At 40.3% G+C, this 20,374-nt stretch overlaps 1 protein-coding gene across 1 annotated transcript in view; it reads left to right on the forward strand.

Annotated features, from left to right (window-relative positions):
* Positions 1–20,374, forward strand: part of LOC127653441 (retinoic acid-induced protein 1) — a 71,865-nt gene that overhangs the window by 35,127 nt on the left and 16,364 nt on the right. The window lies entirely within an intron of this gene.

The raw sequence follows: 20,374 nt of genomic DNA on the forward strand, positions 1-20,374 counted from the left end.
ATTTGAGTGTTTTATGTACCAGCTCTCCTGTTGTTTTGCCTGAATTTCAAGTAGTATGGTGCTATGTGTGACAGAATAAGAGAATTCTTACATTAGTGTTTAGATCAGTTAAAAAGTGTTGCAACACGAACTAATTATGGCTGGCTATATTTTCCTTGTGACCCCCACCCCCTAGTTGAATAAGAATCAACCAAGGTACCCCCTTTCAGACAAAGAGAGAACCTATTACCCACCCTTAGTTAAGCTCAATTCACAGCATTTGTGGCATAATATTGATTACCACAAAAAAATAATTTTGATTTTAAAAAAATAAAAAGCAAAAATCGAGGGTTCAGTGAGGCACTTACAATGGAAATCAATGGGGCCAGTCCATTATCATAACTCACAGTTTCAAAAATATAGCCACAAGACATAAATAATATACATGATAACATGATATTAAAAATCGCTTACTAACCTTTCTGTGTAGTTTAAAAGACAATTTTAAAACCTTGTTGCCATGACGATGTACAGCTCAAATAATACATGAGTTTTAACAGAAGTGCTTTTGTAAAATTAAAAGCGTCACATTTCTGCTTTTAAACCCTCCAAAAATTGGCCACATTCACTTCCATTGTAAGTGCATCACTGTAACCTCGATTTTTGCTTTTTTAAAGAAAAAGACAGACGAGACAAAATTTGTTTTTGTGGTAATCAACATTTTGCCACAAATGCTGTCCATTGAGCTAAACTTGAATTGAACCCAGAATATTCCTTTAAGATCAAAAGCTAGCTTAAAGTACATTACTTGGCTTACACATATTTCTAAAATAATATTTGTGTATAATACATTTAAAATATGAATTATTAATTAATTATGAATGTTTGTGTTTCGTGACAGCTGAAGAGTGTGACAATGCAGGAAAATTTTTGTTTTATTTTGAATTTGTTGATCAGAATGTTTTTTAGGTAATTAGTAATGTGATTACTTTTTCAATGAAGTAATCAGTAAAGTAGCCTGATTACAATTTAGAGAAATAATTATTAACTTGAATTAGATTACTTTTTGTGTAACTTACCCAACACTGCTCCTAAACGTTCATCTCTCTGATTCATTCAAGTGAATTCATTCATTTGGATGGTTCATATTAATTAACCAATTAAAAAAACTATTCACAGAGTCCCTGCACAACATATTAGGCTGTCTTTTATATAGTGATATATTTAGTTAAAGCCTGCTGCTCATTGCTATGTTTTCAACTCCATTATATAAATAAGGTTATATTCTAAGTTTCTTTATTTGTATTTAGTGTAAATTATATATGTCACTCTAAATGTGATTCATTAAAAAAAAAACATTAAGTTCTTTGTACCGGAAAATTACAGCTCTGGTTAATAAATAGTAATGAATATAATATCATTTGAAATGACATTTTAAAAAAGAAATTGCCCCCTTAATTACCTTACCAATATAGTTTAATGTTTTGTTTGTACCTTGTAGTGGAGCTAACTACTTTTTCAAAAAGCTAGTTTGACTGTAGTTCAAGTTCCACAGTTGCTTCCCCAACACTGTTTTACAAATAATGGATGCAAAATGCAGGTTACTGCTATTTGCAGGACTTAACCAGCATACAGAAATGCCCTTCTATTTCCTTCTGTCCCCCTGCTTGCTTTTTAGAGAAGTACCTGTGAGGTTAGCATCAGAGTCACCCTCCTAAAAATAACCAGCTTGCTGCAAGGCAGGTCCTCCCTCAGGAACACAGCCCTGTCCTGCTGTGGCCCAGCTCCTCACTGCTGCCCTACTTTATACACACACATATTATACAGTACTGAACCCCCTCACACACACTCTACCTACAAAGAATAAAGGAATCGTTTACTCCCAAATTAAAGTACAGACATCATTTACTCACACACATGTCATTCCAAAACCAGATGATGTTCTTCTGTAGAACACAAAAGGTGAAGTATTGAAGAATATCCTGGCTCCCCTTTTCCAAATAATGAAATTGAATGGGGACTGAGTCTGCCAAGCTCCAAAATGAGAAAGAAACAGCATGAAAGTTTTATAAACGTTGTCCATATGCCTCACGCACTCTATTTCAAGTCTTGTGAAGCAATACAACTGCTTTAATTGAGGAAAGGATAGATATTTAAAGTCCCTGTGAAGTGCTTTGACGAGCGCAAGTCGATTTGGTGTCGAACGCCCTTTCTTTGTTATTATTATATTTTCTCCCCGTTTTCTCCCTAATTTGGGATGCCCACTTCCCAATGCACACTAAGACCGCGTGGTAGCGTAGTGACTCACCTCAATCCGGGTGGTGGAGGACGAATCTTAGTTGCCTCCGCGTCTGAGACCGTCAATCCACGCATCTTATCACATGGCTTTTTGAGCGTGTTACCATGGAGACATAGTGCCATCCACGGCATCCACACACAGCTCACCACACACCCCACCGAGAGCAAGAAAAACATTAAAGTGACCACGAGGTTACCCCATGTGACTCTACCCTCCATAGCAACCGGGCCAGTTTGGTTGCTTTGGAGACCTGGATGGAGTCACTCAGAACGCCTTGGATTCCAACTCGCGAACTCCAGGGGTGATAGTCAGCATCTTTACTCGCCGAGCTACCCAGGTCCCGTACTCGTCCCTTTTAAAAAAAAAGCCTATAGACTTTAGTTTACAGAAACACACACAACCTCTTTTCCATCATTCTGCTCATGTCAGAGCTGCTTACCGGGGAATCTTGAGAAGCGATCTCAATACTGGCTAGCTTTTCCAAAGACTTGAGAACTGAGCGATGATCTAATTGACAATATTAATCCATAACCAGTCCACAAACGCACACAGCACATGGTGGTCTTTGCTTACGACAAGGTTGGAGCCGTTGTGCAATGCAGATGAATGGGAAACAATTGAGTAAAAGATAATATATCATGTTTTGAATCACAATACACTGAGTATAGAGAAAAAAGAACAATTACTCCAGCTGAACATCCCAAGAAACCTTAGACTGCACAGAAAATATAAATAATCTCCAGCCACTTTCTTTGTATTCGACTCGTTGGTGCGTCACATTCAGAAGTGATCATCCCTTGGCCCTATTCCCTTCAAAAGACAATTACCCTCCACTGTGAGAGCTTCAGATGGTTTAAAGGCAAAAACGGTCAGTTTTTAAGCGATTTTTATTGAAAACTCTGTTTGGAAGGAACCTACAGCATGGATTGTGCTCCCTTCATAGTGCCCTGCAAAGGCATCATCAGTGCTAGTTAGAAGACAGCCAGATGTGCTGAACAGTTGTAGGTGGAAAGCCTGGTCTCATGAAATTTACATGAGCATTGCAACGTTTTTGCAAAACTGAAATGATGTGCTTCATTGGTCATTGAAATCAATGATATTTGATCACAAGTCTTACGAGAGCCCATGGAGTTTGGTGTCAAAAGGAGCTAGACAGACCCAGCCCCAATTCACTTGATTTTATGGAACTATTCGTTTTCCAAGCAAATCCTATTCTGTATTCTCTATACTTATATCTGTCTCTTTCTCTTTTTTTGCACCTCATACTCCATTTTATGACCACCCTCCCTCTCCAGAACTCTCTAACAAACATCCATTAGCACCTCTGCGGTGTTATTGCAGTTGTCAACCCTGTTACCACCTCGTCGCAGCCACCTCAAACAAAGATGAAACCGATAACAGGCCACTCAAATGTGGCTAGCACACAGGCCAGCTCGTATTGTGTAGTTTCTGTGCCAGGTGAGCGATTCACTGCAGATGCCCCATGATGTAAAAGCCAAGCTAAAGTGGGCAAGGTTGGCACCAGCTCCAGCCTCTGTACTCAGGCGGTGTCGTTGTGGAGCCAGAGAGACATCAGTATTACACACTTCCTTGGTTCATCCCCATGGACGCAGGCGACTAATTGCACAAATGGTGCCAGCGCAGATGAGGAGTGATGGGGCGGGCTAATACAGGCGAGCTGGAGGTAAGAGAGAAAATCAATGAGCTTTAGGGCCAAGAGAGAGAGACAGTGAGACAGCCACCAACCACTAGTGTGGCCTCTGCATGCCTGATACAGTGAATACACTACTGCAGTCAGTGACAGAGTTTACAGGCACACTAGCATACTGTGTCACACTTGTCTGTATTTACATTTATTCATTAAGCAGACGATTTTATCCAAACCTCTTACAGTGGATTTATTTAAAGTATGTGTTCATCAATCTTGCACACTTTGGCATTGCTAGTGTCATGCTCTACTATCTGAGCTACAGGAAGTCCATTGCAAGTGTTAGTGTTCAGGCAACACTAATTCTTTTTTGTCCTGCATCGTCAGTTTAATATTATAAAATGTAATAATGTTATTATAAAATTATAAAATGTTCCAGGCCTGGATGCTGTCATTACGAGTCAGTGTCTGATTCTGATTCCTCTTAAAGATTACGATTCCTCAACAGTTCCATTAACGATTCTTACTTTTCAAGGTGGAAGTACTGAACACACAGTGCAAACAATGTAGAAATAAGAAATAATAGAAATAAACAATGGAAATAAGAAGTGCACTTTTTAATGCAATTTCAGAAGAGTAGATACAGTATAGCAAATCAGAAATAAATGTAATACAATTCTCAGTGATACAGGTGTAGAGTCAAAAGAACTGACTCATAAGAGTAATTCATCCGGGATTCGGACTACACTGGTTGCTCTCTATGTTTCGCACTGTAGATTCAAAAGAACCAGTTCATTATAGTTATTTATTTACAAATCCGACTAAACTGGTTGCGCTGTAAATTCAGAAGAACCGACTCATAAGTGTCATTCATTCAGGAATCAGACTACACTGGTCGCACTGTGTTTTGTTGCGTAAGAGTCATTCATTTGGCAATCGGACTACAGTTCTCGCACTGTATGTTTCACACTGTAGATTTAAAAGAACCAGCACACAAGAGTCATTGGTTTGGGAATCAGACTAAACTGGTTGCCCTGTATGTTTCAAGTTATAGATTCAAAAGAACTGACTCAATGAGAGTCATTCGTTAATGGACTACATTGTTTGCACTGTGTGTTCAGTGCTGTAGATTCGAAAGAACTGACTCATAAGAGTCATTCGTTAATGGACTACATTGTTTGCACTGTGTGTTCAGTGCTGTAGATTCAAAAGAACTGACTCATAAGAGTCATTCGTTAATGGACTACATTGTTTGCACTGTGTGTTCAGTGCTGTAGATTCAAAAGAACTGCCTCATAAGAGTCATTCGTTAATGGACTACATTGTTTGCACTGTGTGTTCAGTGCTGTAGATTCAAAAGAACTGACTCATAAGAGTAATTTGTCAATGGACTACATTGTTTGCACTGTGTGTTCAGTGATGTAGATTCAAAAGAACTGACTCATAAGAGTCATTCGTTAATGGACTACATTGTTTGCACTGTGTGTTCAGTGATGTAGATTCGAAAGAACTGACTCATAAGAGTCATTCGTTAATGGACTACATTGTTTGCACTGTGTGTTCAGTGCTGTAGATTCGAAAGAACTGACTCATAAGAGTCATTCGTTAATGGACTACATTGTTTGCACTGTGTGTTCAGTGCTGTAGATTCGAAAGAACTGACTCATAAGAGTCATTCGTTAATGGACTACATTGTTTGCACTGTGTGTTCAGTGCTGTAGATTCGAAAGAACTGACTCATAAGAGTCATTCGTTAATGGACTACATTGTTTGCACTGTGTGTTCAGTGCTGTAGATTCGAAAGAACTGACTCATAAGAGTCATTCGTTAATGGACTACATTGTTTGCACTGTGTGTTTAGTGCTGTAGATTCAAAAGAACTGACTCATAAGAGTCATTCCTTAATGGACTACATTGTTTGCACTGTGTGTTCAGTGCTGTAGATTCAAAAGAACTGACTCATAAGAGTCATTTGTCAATGGACTACATTGTTTGCACTGTTTGTTCAGTGCTGTAGATTCAAAAGAACTGACTCATAAGAGTCATTCGTTAATGGACTACATTGTTTGCACTGTGTGTTCAGTGCTGTAGATTCAAAAGAACTGACTCATAAGAGTCATTCGTTAATGGACTACATTGTTTGCACTGTGTGTTCAGTGCTGTAGATTCAAAAGAACTGACTCATAAGAGTCATTCCTTAATGGACTACATTGTTTGCACTGTTTGTTCAGTGCTGTAGATTCAAAAGAACTACATTGTTTGCACTGTGTGTTCAGTGCTGTAGATTCAAAAGAACTACATTGTTTGCACTGTGTGTTCAGTGCTGTAGATTCAAAAGAACTGACTCATAAGAGTAATTTGTCAATGGACTACATTGTTTGCACTGTGTGTTCAGTGCTGTAGATTCAAAAGAACTGACTCATAAGAGTCATTCGTTAATGGACTACATTGTTTGCACTGTGTGTTCAGTGCTGTAGATTCAAAAGAACTGACTCATAAGAGTCATTCGTTAATGGACTACATTGTTTGCACTGTGTGTTCAGTGCTGTAGATTCAAAAGAACCGTCATTTGCAGGGGCGGTTCTAATCAAAGCAAGCAAGTACAACCCAATATTTATACCATGATCAATGGAAACATGTAAATGCTTCATTCACACAGCAACCCTACAATGTTCAAGCCAAATCTACGCCCTTGGTCATTTGTACTGTAATCACGCAACACTGTTCACACTGTATTTTTCATCCTGTAGATTCAAAAGAACTGGCTCATAAGAGTAATTCATTGGGCAATTGCACTACACTGGTTGCACTTTGTTACACATTATAGATTTGGTAGAGGGTCTGCGCTACTGCTGAATATCATTGCAGAAAACAATGTCAGAGGAAACAGTGTTTCTTCTGCATTGGTGGAAAAATACACGTTAAGGAATCGTTAATGGAACCAAAAGTCATGCAAATCACATGGATCTGGTATTTTGTTTAAAATGGAACTCTGTTCCGGTTCCCAACCCTTGTGACAGCCATCACAGGAAATACCTATTCACATAACTACCATGTATATAACTGTGCAGCATACATAGAGGCTAACTATTATCCTAAGTTTACATGTCAGGGACTATATCTTGAAGAGGAAGGATGCCTCATTAAGAATTTGCTTCATAAAAAAACATTTGAATTAAACATTTTGCCTTGATATCGAACCATTTTATAAAAGCAACAAGGCACTTGAGCACATGCTTCATTGTGAATATTAACACAGCTCTGCCTAACAGTGGCATAATAGTCACAAGATAGCACAGCCTGTTGTACCTTATTGCTTCGTTTTCATCTGAATGAAATTGTGAACGTTGTAATGAAGCACCTTCATGTGTGATTGTGAGGCCGTTGTGTTTTGTAGACTTTAGTGTGTATATGTGTGTGTGAGCAGGGGGAGGGGACGCATCCTTGCTGCAGGTGTTGTGGCCGAGTCTGCAGGGGGGAATTGAGGCTTCAGTGCAAATCAATGCATTTGAACTGAGGTATTGCAGCGGAGAGCCGCCACAGCAGCACATAGCCAGCTGGAGCACGCACACCCACACACACATGCATGCTGTCAGCCCACACTCTTGTTCACTCATTTCACTCTCACCACCTCTCTTTCATGCAGACAGCACAGAGAAAGACAGAATTTTAATGGAGGTCTCATCTGAGCTCTCTGAGGTGTTAGCTGTGGTCAGGAAGATAGACAGAGAGAGAGGAGGCTCCTATGACACTTGATGAAAAGACTTCTCTCTTTTCTGCTCTTTTCTCAATGGAGAAATGCATATCTCCAGCACACAAGTCCTTTCTTTCACCTCATATGTATGCAAATCAAGCATCCTATGCAAATTGAGCGGGTAGGGAAAGGGAGGGGGGAGCGTGAAACCTGCTGTGCCTCCAGCTTCCAATCAGTTATTCATGACACACACCGGAGTGGACCTGAATCCACGGGTGAATGGAAATCCTGCTGCAGTTCTGCAGTCAGCACTATGCCGTTCACCTCGGTGCACCACCGACGAACGTCATTGTAGCCGCTTCCAGTTGCTCTGCACATTAGTTTGTGGCTTTTCCACGGCCTACAGTGGCATCATTGTTGGGCTGCGGCCCTGAACTTCCTGTGTGTGATGCTAAGCTCCTGCACGGCTGTTTGTGCCTTCTGGTGAGAGACTTAGCAGGCCGGCGGCATCATTTGCTTTCACGCTTCAGAGCCCCTCCGCAACTCCCCCACCACCTATACCTCTCTCTGGCGCATGTGTGAGGCTGGGGATGTTGTGAGGGGGAGACAGTGTTCTCAAGCCTGCAAGCTCTGAGCTGTCAGGTAATATGTGTGCAGACACGATTCATGCAAGTCAAAATGCGCCCAGTTTAAACACGTGCCAATGCCTTTTAGAGGCCTTGGTCAGAGCAGATCTGCATTCTCAAGAACAGATTTGCATGGACAAGAATATTCTGATATTACTCATTTTGACATATTCAGGCTACCTATGCAAATGTGTTTTTGCCATATACTGATTAAGCTAATACTCAATTTACAAGAAAAGTATTTAAGATAGCTGACATTGGCCTGTAATAATCAGAATGTTGGGTCATGTAACCACCTTATTTGGAATATCCACTGTAACAGATTGTTTATATATATATATATTGTAGTGTACATAGTGTGAGTAGTATGTTTGCACTGAAAATGCAGCAAAAAGATGTGTACTTAAAGTACCCGGATGATGCAGTTTTTCATCTGTCAAAACGGAGTGTGAAATTTTGGATATTTTATGCACTCGGCACACGCAGCTTGCCGTACATAGCTGAAGGGATGGAGTTACCTGTCTACGCTGCTGGTCTGACAAAACAATTGTAAATAATGAAGAATGTAGCAGCTAGCAAAACCTCAGTGGAAACAGCGCCTTACAAATGTCATTTGAAAGCTTTACCTTCACCTCAATCTGTGGGAATATGTACATTTTTTAAGATACAAGTGTTGAACTGAGGTTGGCTAGCATGCTAAAGCTAGCGGCAACACATTGCATGCAAGTGAAATGTCACTTCCGTTAGCTGTTAAACGGCGAATGCTTCCGTGTTTCGATTTGGGATGATACTACACTTCAAAAATACATACACTAAATGGAGTGCATAATATATTTTAGAAGTGTGTAGTGTGTCGTTTGGGACACAGCTTGAGACTACCGGTGCAGTGTGTAATTTCTACACTGCCAGTGGCGCAATAAGGAATTACAATCAGTTTGTTTTAGCAGCCCTTTTTAAAGTAATATTAGTTAAACTAGTGGCATATATTTAGGACAACCTGCTTTCTCTTCTGAAATTGTAACTTTAATCAGGAACATCCCAATAGCTGTGGAGCATGCAAATCTCTTTTCGGAAAAATAAATGCTTAACCAGTGTATGGATATTAATTAGATCATAATGTGTAACAATGTAAATATGGTCAATACTGAGATATTTATGTTGTGAATTACCTGCCCATGGCACCAAGACATGCATCATGAAAGTCACATGTAAATAATAATGTGAGAAAACATTATGGGAATATTGCTTGGGGCAAAATGGTTCCACATTGGTGATAGTTCTCTGCAGAGGCTCAGCAGTCCTGGTCCACTGGTTTAAACATCCAAACAGCAGTGAGTCAGGAACCTGTAAGGCGTATGCTGAGCTGCTGAGTTAATATCTTAAAACAACCTGTCATGGCACCACACACACCTTTATCACCCGGAGCTCTTGCATACTACTACACACAGGCACACAACCCCTCTCGTGAAAACTCTCAAATACATGCAAACAAACACTTCATCTCAACAACAAATCCTTGTAGCTTCTACTTGCATCTCGACCAGTGCACCAAAATAAGTGCAAAATAAATCTCTAATGCAGCCAGGCTAAAGCTAGTTGTCTTTCCAGTCTGATAACACTCGCTGTGTCCAGATATCAATACTAACCAACTATATACAGTACTATGCCAAAAACGATAAGCAATGGAGTAGTATGACCGAATCCTCAGTATTCATAAAACAGTAAGCAAGAAATACCCAGATGTCCTCCTATCTATATCGATTTGGAAGTGCGGATCATTGGACATTTGGGCATGTGTGAGCTCCAGCAGTGCACTGTGGTTGGACATATGGGCATGTGTGGGCCCCAGTTTCTGGGTATAATGTCGAAAGGGTTGCACCAAGAGAGAGTTTTATTCTTTGCTAAATAACAGCAGGGTGATGGATGTCATGTCCTCTTTTTCTGAAAAAAGCTTCCGGTCGGGATTTCGAAATTGGCTAAAAATGTCCAGGATTTGGCTTTTTGTCTTCATTATAATGTGCTCTCTACAGTGACGACTATCATACATTCTGTGTGTTTGATACTGCGCATTATTATTCATGTGTTTACGTGTCCTTATGTGGCACCTGTTTCATCAGACTTATGCTTACAGCTAAAAATGTTGACTACATTGAGACAACATCAAACATACTACATATCAGGGAAATTTGAACTAATATGATGAATAAAAATAGAACTGGAAATTTTATAACTCACTAAATATACTATCCACACTAAATGTTATGTGAAAAGCACAAAACATGAGCCAAAGGAGAGTTTTTATGAAGTGAAGTACAAAAAATATTTTTTAATGGCATCTGATGTTGTATTTTATTTTATGGCTTTTGTAAAATGTATGAATTTTACTATTCATTAAATGTATTAAATACATTTAATAAGGTTCATCTTTTTTTTTTGTTGAATCAACCCTAAACTTAACTGTCAGTGGAGTAAAAATGTATATTGTTAATGTTCTATCAGTAGCTACAGAGGGAAATATGCCAACCCTTGAATTGATGCAAAAACATCCTGTGGGGAAAATGCTTGTTGGTAATTCAGCTGAATGGAGTTACTGGAGCAACTTTCGAAGTTTGATTTTGATTTCCCTAGTGATCATGTTGGCCTTTTTGTGGATGTTCACTAAAAAGCTAGTTTTGCGCAGATGGGCTAGGTTTAGAATAGTATACTAGCATAGTACTCTTACTATTTCAGCAATATATAATATGTATTCTTTGCAGAGTATGCATATTTTCTCTATGCATAGAATAACCAGATGACATACTACATTTGCCAAATATTTGCAAAAACATAACAATGCTCTTGATGTTTCTGCTTTCATGCATGGCTCAAATGCCTTATTCATCTCATCTTTCACCAAAGCTCATCTCTGTGAAAACAGATGCCTCATTGTCTTCAAGGATGGTGTCTATGGACAAAAAATCCCTAGCGCTGCTTATAAGAAAGATCCTCTCTTTGAATGGTTCTTAAAATGCTTGGGGTGGTATTTCATGCACCTGCTGTCCTAACATGAAATCAACAGCATTGATCATATTTCTTAATACAGTTTAGTGCTCATGGACATGGTCTCGCATTTCTGGACAGGAAATTTGAAGATTTCTATTAAATCTGTTGGTGAGAGAGAGAACACTAGCAGAAGGTTTGCGTTTGAAAGGGATAGAAGGTGACAGAACATGACAGGCAGATAAGAGACAGAGAACTGGAGTGCTATTGTGTAGACTTCACCCAGGTGCAGGTTACATTGAGGCAGACAGCAGCTATAGCTGATTGCTCCATTTTCCAAGCACCATGGACACCAGTGTCCTCTATCCACTCAAAACAAGGAGAGGGAGAAAGAAACATTTCCCCAGTAGGAGGACATGACCTTCAGTCTATCACCGCATCCAGCCCCTCATTGTCGAAAACACAGCCCTCTTTAAACCGCTGCTCTTCGCTCAATTACGTTGCAGGTAATTTGTGTGGTATTGGAGATTAAAGTTTAATTAGGGCTACTGGAGTAATTTAGGGCAGGGTTTAATATAATCACAGCAATCTGGCTGCTTGTGAAGTGCCCTGATGTCAGGTTGAGGTAGAGGGATTCTAATACCGCTTTTCATCACCAAAGAACAAAGAATCCCGACTCCCCTAGTCCTCTACTGGCTTGGCTGAAATCCACAAGCACATTTTCACTCACCCATTCCTGTCCACACTCCCCCTTCACACACATACAATCACAGCCCCCCAGTAAACAGCGGGCCAGAAACCAGCGGGATCGGGAGAAAGAAGAGCGAGAGAATGAATGAGAGAGAGAGAGAGAGATAGCAAGAAATAAATATGCCAAAGCCAAGTGTGTCCCTTTGTCTTAGACCTCATCCTCAAAGCCACGGACTCTCTGAGCATCAGAGAAAGCATTTCTGACAATGCAATCCAATCTGTGGACACTTTTCAAAGAGCAAATCCGCCCTGCTTCCACCCACCCCAGCATCGGAGATATAGAACGACTCGTCCTCTCTCTGTCAAAGAGCAAAATGGATGCAAACACAGAGGCGTGCGGAGGCTGTCAGCATTAGGGTCTGGAAGAAGTCAAACAATAGATCCTAAACAGGATTTTGTAAGACATATGAAGGCTCATCCGAGAATCGTTACACAAGATGAGGATGCCAAAAAGAAAAGAGGAGAAAAATCAATAAAAAACAGACTGTTAATAATGATCTCCATCCTTTATTCAACCATCCCTCCCTCCCTCCCTCCCTCCCTCCCTTCCTCATCTTCTATCTCATTTCCGCTTCTCCTGCAGTCTGTCCCTTCACCCTGCTCTGATTTCATCCGTACTGTCAGTGGATCGCTGAAAGAAAGGCTTTTAGTGTCAGCCCATCTGGATTTTCAGAGCAAGAAAATTCCCCAGCTCATTCCTCGGGTAACAGGACGGTAGTTGATAAGGCAGAAAGTTGGGATGACATACGCAGAGCATGAAGAGATCGGGAACATCAAGGGCACCTTCCAGGAATTGCCCGAGGTTCTGTCACTAACCAAAAAATAGCCCAGCATGCTCACCTCTACTCCCCCCAAAGCTTGCCACATAGACATCAATTTGTTTTCACCCTGTATGTTCTTTCCCTTCTAATCATATTATAATGTGTCATGGTTATGTGGCAACCTTGAATTCTGGCTAGTTAATCCGCTCATCTTGCATTTAGACCAACCTAAGTGCCAGAGCCAATCAAGTGTCCTTGTCAGCTGTCATTGCTGCAACAGAGATCTGCTCTCTCCGATGGTTCTCTCTCCAAGAGGTGTGAGATGAAATTATGGACCACTAAGCAAAATAGATCAAATTGGCAAGATCCTGGTGCCGAGCTTCAGAGGAGCGCAGATTTGTCGCTCAAACTGGGTACTATGATTTTGGCTGTCATGACCTTCCACTAAAAGTCACTGTCTAACGATTATAGCAGGGAGGTAAATAGATGATATCTTTGCCAGGCTGGGAGCTGATAGCGAAAGAAGAGTACAAAGCTGCTCCATGAGAGGTGTGGTGAAGTGAAGTATAAAGGGGACAGAGATGTGTGGGGAGACATAAGCTGTCTCAAAATCTGAGCTGCCTACCATGACAGCGTATTTGGGAATTATATGTGTGTGCAGCATTTTTTGGGCATCATATGCAAGTGCAGCATTTTTGTGTATCATAAGTGCATGCAGAATTTTTGGGCCTCGTAGAGGAGTTCCAAGCTAGTGAGCTTCTTAGCGAGAAAGCTGCCTACTTTTACATAGCATTTGCAGCATCATAGGCAGTATTGGGCGGAGATAATGACCTGCCTACCTAGACAGAATTTTGGGTGTCATACAGTAGGTGCATTCCATCTCTGATGAGCAATTAAGCTACCTAGTTAGAAAGCTGCCTATGTAGGAATAGAATAATTTTCAAACATCATAGTGTGCAAACATCAGCTAGTGAGCTGCCTACCAAGACACCATTTATGGGCATCATAGGCACAATTATAGGCATATTCCATGGAAGCTAAGCTAGTGAGGTGCCTACATAGATTTTTGGAAACCATAGGTGTATGCTAAACTTTCATGCATGATAGGTGTGTTTCAAGCAGAGCTAGGGAGTATATAACTAAAAGTACTTAAACCCTGCGCAAACCTTAAATGGACTTTGCCTTCTTTTTAAAAGTTAATGTTAATTGCTGCTGTCTATCACTATACTGTATAAAATAGGGTGTTTCCTAGTTTATCTGTGTATATTAACTTAATGTTGTCACCCTATATGTTTAACGGTCAAAAAAAATAACCATGGTTTTACTCTAGTAATATTGTTGTAACCATGGTTGAAGTACCATGGGTACACTATGGTTACTATAATAAAAACCATGGTTAAAAAAAAAAAAAGGGAACGTCACCTTTATTAAATATATAACTATCAGGTGATAGTATTGAATAATTATTCAACAAATATTAAATAATTTGTTAAATAATATTATCTGGTGATATTTATAAAAAAATATTTTCTTCTTTATAGAGCTTGATTGCGCGGTTAGCTACTTTTTGTTAGTAGTTTTAGTATAGCTAACTATGTTTGTGTTTTTTTTTTTTTTTTTAAGAGCAGCTTGACTGTAGTTATGAGTAGCTTTTAGTTTGGGAAGCTACAGTTTCAAAGTAGTTTCTCTAACACTGGTTTTAGGTCAGCTAAGCTAGTGACCTGCCTAATTAGACATCATGTTTGGGCATCATAGATACATTTCATGTCAGCGAAGCTAGTGAGCTGCCTAGCTAGATAGCATTTATGGGCATTATAGGCACATTCCCTTTAGCTAAGCTAGTTAGCTGCCTAACTTAATAGCATTTATGGGCATTATAGGCACATTCCATGTTAGCTAAGCTAGTGAGCTGCCTAACTAGATAGCATTTATGGGCATTATAGGCACATTCCTTTTAGCTATGCTAGTTAGCTGCCAAACTAAATAGAATTTATGGGCATTATAGGCACATTACTTGTTAGCTAAGCTAGTGAGCTGCCTAAGTAGATAGAATTTATGGGCATTATAAGCACATCCCATGTTAGCTAACCTAGAGAGCTGCCTAGCTAGATAGCATTTATGGGCATTATAGGCATTATTATTATTGCTTAAGGTGTGTGCAGCATTTTTGGACATCCATTTTAAATTCCAAATCAATATGTGTGTGCATGCTGAGCTGACAGGGAAGATGCCCATGATCCCCAAAAATGTTGTCTGCACATGTGATGCTCAAAAATGCTGCATTTACCTATGAAAAACTGTCTAGGATGGCAGCTCACAAGATTTTGAGACAGCCTTTGTCTGTTACCGTTCTGTAGCTCATGAACGGAACCATACACACTACCGTCTCAAGGTCACTGCCAGCATGTCCTCCTCTTCAGGGTTGAGAGGTTATTCTGTAGTTAATGTGGACCCAAAATAAGACCGTGCAGGGGTGCAGTGTGGAGATATGAGGCAGAAAGAGATGATGTGTGAGTGAGAAAGAGAGTGAGATATCGGTAGCGAGAGTGACAAGGCGACCGCAACGCATCATCAATTAGCTGAGCTGAAGTGGTACAGAACAGGAGCGAGTGAGAGTGCGAGTGGCGTGCCTCACAGGGAGAAATAAATGACTGTGCCCTTATTGAGCGCAGCAAGGCATATAGCATTTCAGGCCAGTAATGTGCCTTTGTACCAGCGTTATTGATGAAGTCTGTTTCAAAGAAAATAATCCCTCGGCACAACAGCATTTGAGACCTCTCATTCCGTCTGAAAGATCAATGTAAGCGATCTTCGCTACTGAAAATGCACTGGGAGAATGAAACGTAGCGAGCGTGAGTGCGGGTTGGCGTTTCGAGAGCATGGCCACAGCGGAGCGCTGCAGCAGAGAGGGCGAGATCAAAGACGAGCGATGCTTCACTGGAGCGCAGCACTGGGAGACTAGAGCACAGCAGTCTCACCTGCCGCAAAACCTCCCTCTCTCTCTCTACATCTGCTGCACTTCACCCATCGGCTTTTATAATGCTCTCTCCTACACGCAAGCCTGCTGAAGAATAACAATCAGCCTCACGCCCCAATTTATAGCAGCTCTTGCTTTCAAATGCAGAGTTAAAATTCCCTAGATACCATGTGCCTGGTTAAATGCGCATGTACAGGCTTGTTCCTTATTGCCACGGTAGCTGTATCTTTCATTACGTGTCTGAGAATTGAGAGGTGTTGTGCGCCATCAGCAGTCCGCATTTATGTTTCTTTAGCCCACCACAAAGCAGCTTAAAACCTCTCCTGCTGGTGCAAATATGCACTTCAATCTTATTTAGGTGTTATTCAGGTGTTAGTAGTCTCAGAGTAGAGCTTTATATCTGATTAACCCGCACACACACTCACTCACTATGCGACTTTCACTTAGTATCACACAAATTGATTGCGGGGGGGACGACTCTCACCATGCCCTCCCCAACACCCTCTCTCAACAGCTCTCATTTCAGACCCCTGAGGTGTGATGCCCTAGGCACCGCTGGCACAGATGAAATGGGCACCAGGCACCTCTCAGCAGGAAGGGCAGGTTTGCTTTCTCGCTCCCCTTTGCGTCGCCATGCCAACGGCGGCAGGTTTCAGCATTTAAAGGGCACTATCTGCAGCCTCCTTATGGAAGAAGCAGCATGATTACTCATAGCGCATTCTGCACAAGAAAGTGATGAGTGTGATTCAAAGCTAATTGTTGGGATTTGTGTCATCTGCGCAAGTCATTCAAAAGTATCACTGGCATCTGCAGTCAGCTGCAGTCATTATCTCATTGTTGATATTATGACTCATGATATCTGAATGATGAAGTTGTCAGCAAAATACCAATTGCATTATATGGAAAGTTGCCACATCTGAGAAAATCTTACGTAATCGCCTTATCGCATAAGATTAATAAGCAAAACTGTTTCAATGATACTGCTAATGTAGTATTTCCAAATTTGTGGCCATTTTGAACAAGTTGGGAAATAGCTTTAAGATATTAGAATAATGTGCTTTATGATGAGAAAGTATGGTAATGCAATTCTTAAGAAGCAGATATAACAGACTCTTCTTTTTCTCTAGTAATGCGTAGGCTTATTTGCTTTACGTTTGGCCGTAAATTAGTTGACAAAACAACAGCACTTGAAACCACGAAGAAGAACAGAATTTCAGATTTCAAGGTGTCTATTCTGCAGAATGCCTTCCACCCTTTATTTTCCAGAGACCATTGTTTGTTTCTGTTCTTTCAAAGGTCAGTAAAAGCTGCAGGACTGTCAGTCAAACTGATTGAGATGGGCCTCATCACTGGCCAAGAAAGACTGTCCAGTTGAAAGCCTTCGGTCTGATTAGCATCTTTTGATACCACTGTGAGCCATTCAAAGCCATATGAGACATCTCCATCTAACAGACAATCTTACATAAGAAGTTTTTATCCCCAACTATCCTTCAAAGTTCACTATTTTCAGCTGCCTTTGATGCCTGCTCACAATGTGAAAAACATTTCAGCAGTTTGCAAGTTAATGTAATCCTGCTTAGAGGATAGTGTAAACGTGTGTGGCTTGCTGTCCTAGGCGAAGGGCTCGAGGCTTGACCTGAGCTCGAATACCCCCCACCCCCAGACTTAGATTGGTTATTAATAAATAGATAGGAGGAGAAAGGGGAGGTGGAGGGATGCCGAAGACTCACGCCATGTAGAGGTAAGCGGCTGTTCATATATGCTTACTCTGGTGATGTGATTGGTTGGATTAAATGACCGTGCTCCTCCCGAACCTAGTTAATAAATCTCTTTTTAGTCAATTAATGAATTTTACCTCCACATGTCAGTGCAGTTCATGCAGGGAACAGATTGAATTTGGTCCTAAAATTCAGTTCATGTCCTTAACGGACTGCACTGAAATTGAGTCGACCCCCTACGTTGACCTTGATTCCCACCTTGATTCGCTTTCTCCTTGGCATCTTCTCTCCTGACTCAATGTTTGTTTTGGTTAAAGCCCCCTTATGTGAAGATTGTCTTTTTTGCGCCTTGTGCCCCTGAATCTCATAACTAAGCTGTTTTATGAGGGATTCGAAAATGCCAGAGAGCTATTTTATTGGTTTATTACTTCTCATATCCATCAGTGAGAGAGTTTTTTTCTAAAATAGAAGACTTGTATTAAAACTAGGGCTGGGAAATGTAATGCGTTAATTTCTGTGAATAATAGTTGACTGTTTAACGTCTTAAAAACTATATTAACAAATGTTTTTCCCATTTCCTGTGGCTAAAATTGGCATATATAATTTTCCAGGAGGAACACACTCAACTGGATTGCACATCCTAGCTCAGAAACTGATTGTGTAGAGCAGTGCACGCTTATTCATTACTTGTGACACATGTCCCAAGCATAATAAATACAGGTGCAGATTTACTGCGGTGAATGGAGACTTCACCCTCAAGTGGGGAGCCATGTGTGGGAGAGATATGGGTAAGCTACCGCATTTCTTCGCATTGCCCGAAAACGCTTACTTAATGTCATCTGAACCAGTGTCAAAAGCTAAATTGCACACGAGAGACCCAACGTGTTCACGATTGAGCCTGAACGGCAGCCAGAGATAGTAATAATAGTTTTGATATTTTAAACCTCATTAAATTGCATTCAACTCGTTTTATATCTGTATGTATAGTGAATGCATTGCATATGCATTGGCAATTTACTTTTAAGTTTATCCTGCCATTAAAGCTTGATATAAATAGAATCTGCCCATTTAATTCTATTAATAAAAAATTCCACTGGAAACGGCAGTAGATTTTGCCCAACTTTTAATAACAGCACATGTCCACTGATATAATGTCATGTAAACATATAATTCTTTCAACGATTTACACCTGTAAAAATGTGTCTAATTGTGAAATTATGAAGAGCCAGTAAATATATTTATGGTTATATTTTAATGTTTACCATGATGATTAATCTTGATTATTCACAGAAATCTGTGTGATTCGTTTTAATATTTTTAATCGATTCACAGCCCTAATTAAAACAGGCTCTATTGAAACCATAGTGAGCTGCCTCATTGCTATATAGGCAACTACCTACATGCTTACCAAAATAGAACCTCAATAGTGACTGTTACGAGATGCTTTACACAAGGAAGCTTGTGCACAAGGCTCAGATACATTCATACTTGATTCACACAGATGATGTCACAGATGACATAAGCATGTATTGCTAAGCTAATGACAAGTAACCCTAATAAGTTTAAACAATTCTTTTTAGGTACACATTTCACATTTCTGTTACAGTATAATTAAGGCAGATGGCTGCCCATTGCTTGCCCTGAGTGTGAATTCGAAATCCACAATGCAGAGGCCACCAGAGGTGATGTAATCAAGGAAAGGTTATTAACTGCATATGTGATAAGTAGACATGCAGATAGAACAGCTAGAGATCATGCCCTATTCATACATGCAGTCACTCTACTGTTAATGAATGATAGCAAGTTGCATTTTTTAGTAAAAGGTCTCATGGGGAATTCTGCCTAAAAGTATGTAGAAGCCCATTGAGCTCACAGCTGGCTTAAATATATCGCTCCACAGTCTATGTTTCTGCCTCAGGGGGCTCAAAAATACAATGTGGAAGAGTGTGATGACAAACAGCACCAACAAATCCAGAGACATAGAAGTAGAATTTTACCTAGAAGTGCTACAAAATTGCTATCAGTCAGTAGCAGCATAATGATCAACACCTACTTCCTTTGTAACACTGTGGAAGTAAGGTTGAGAAACATATCCATAGTTTCTAACTTATTATGGAATGAGTAAGTCTGCACTGGTACAGTCATGGTAAGTTCTGTAGTAAGGGTATCTGTATCGGGTACTCCAGGAGACAAATTCTTCCCTCAACAGACCTAGAAAACATACTGTACCTTTTAATCCAGGCTCTCAACAGATCTGTGGCTGTATCAACAGTATAACTATACTGAGACTAGCTACCTAATATCTACTTTTATGTTCCACAGAAGTCATGCAGGCTTGAAACAACACAAGGGTGAGAATGATAACAACATTTTTGGGTGAACTTTCCTGCTCCTGTAGGATGCCTGAAACGTTTATAAACCACACACCATTGTGCAGTTGCAATTATTTTTGGAAGGAAAAGCTATATTCATCATGTTACTTGCTCACTCTGGCCCGCTTGGACATTTCACCACTTAGCCTATGCATTTTTTAAAGGCTTAAAGTGTAGATCCTGAGTGGTCCTATTTGGGTCATTGTGTAAACAAGCACAACAGCAAACAAGTACAACTGAAGCAGTGGTGAATGGTGGGGCCTCTTGGGAGGCTGCTAAAAGGAGAGCATGATGCTCTTGGGCATGATGGCTTTAGACAGTGCGCTAGTGAGATGAATAATGTGTGTCTGATGGGACTGAGCGGCCATCCTTAGACAGGCCTACATCACTGGAGGATAGAAATTGAACAGCCTCCATCTACAGTGTGCCCACAAAACAGAGACTCACTACTTTGAACTCACTGCTGAGAGAGGAGAATATTGCCAACTAATGCTATATATATGCAAATATTACACAGTGAGAACATATTTTGAGTAACAACAATAAAAGCATCTTCTTATTGTACAAATTA

This window comes from Xyrauchen texanus, chromosome 12 (assembly GCF_025860055.1).
Source record: "Xyrauchen texanus isolate HMW12.3.18 chromosome 12, RBS_HiC_50CHRs, whole genome shotgun sequence".
In the NCBI taxonomy this organism is placed as follows: Eukaryota; Metazoa; Chordata; class Actinopteri; order Cypriniformes; family Catostomidae; genus Xyrauchen; species Xyrauchen texanus.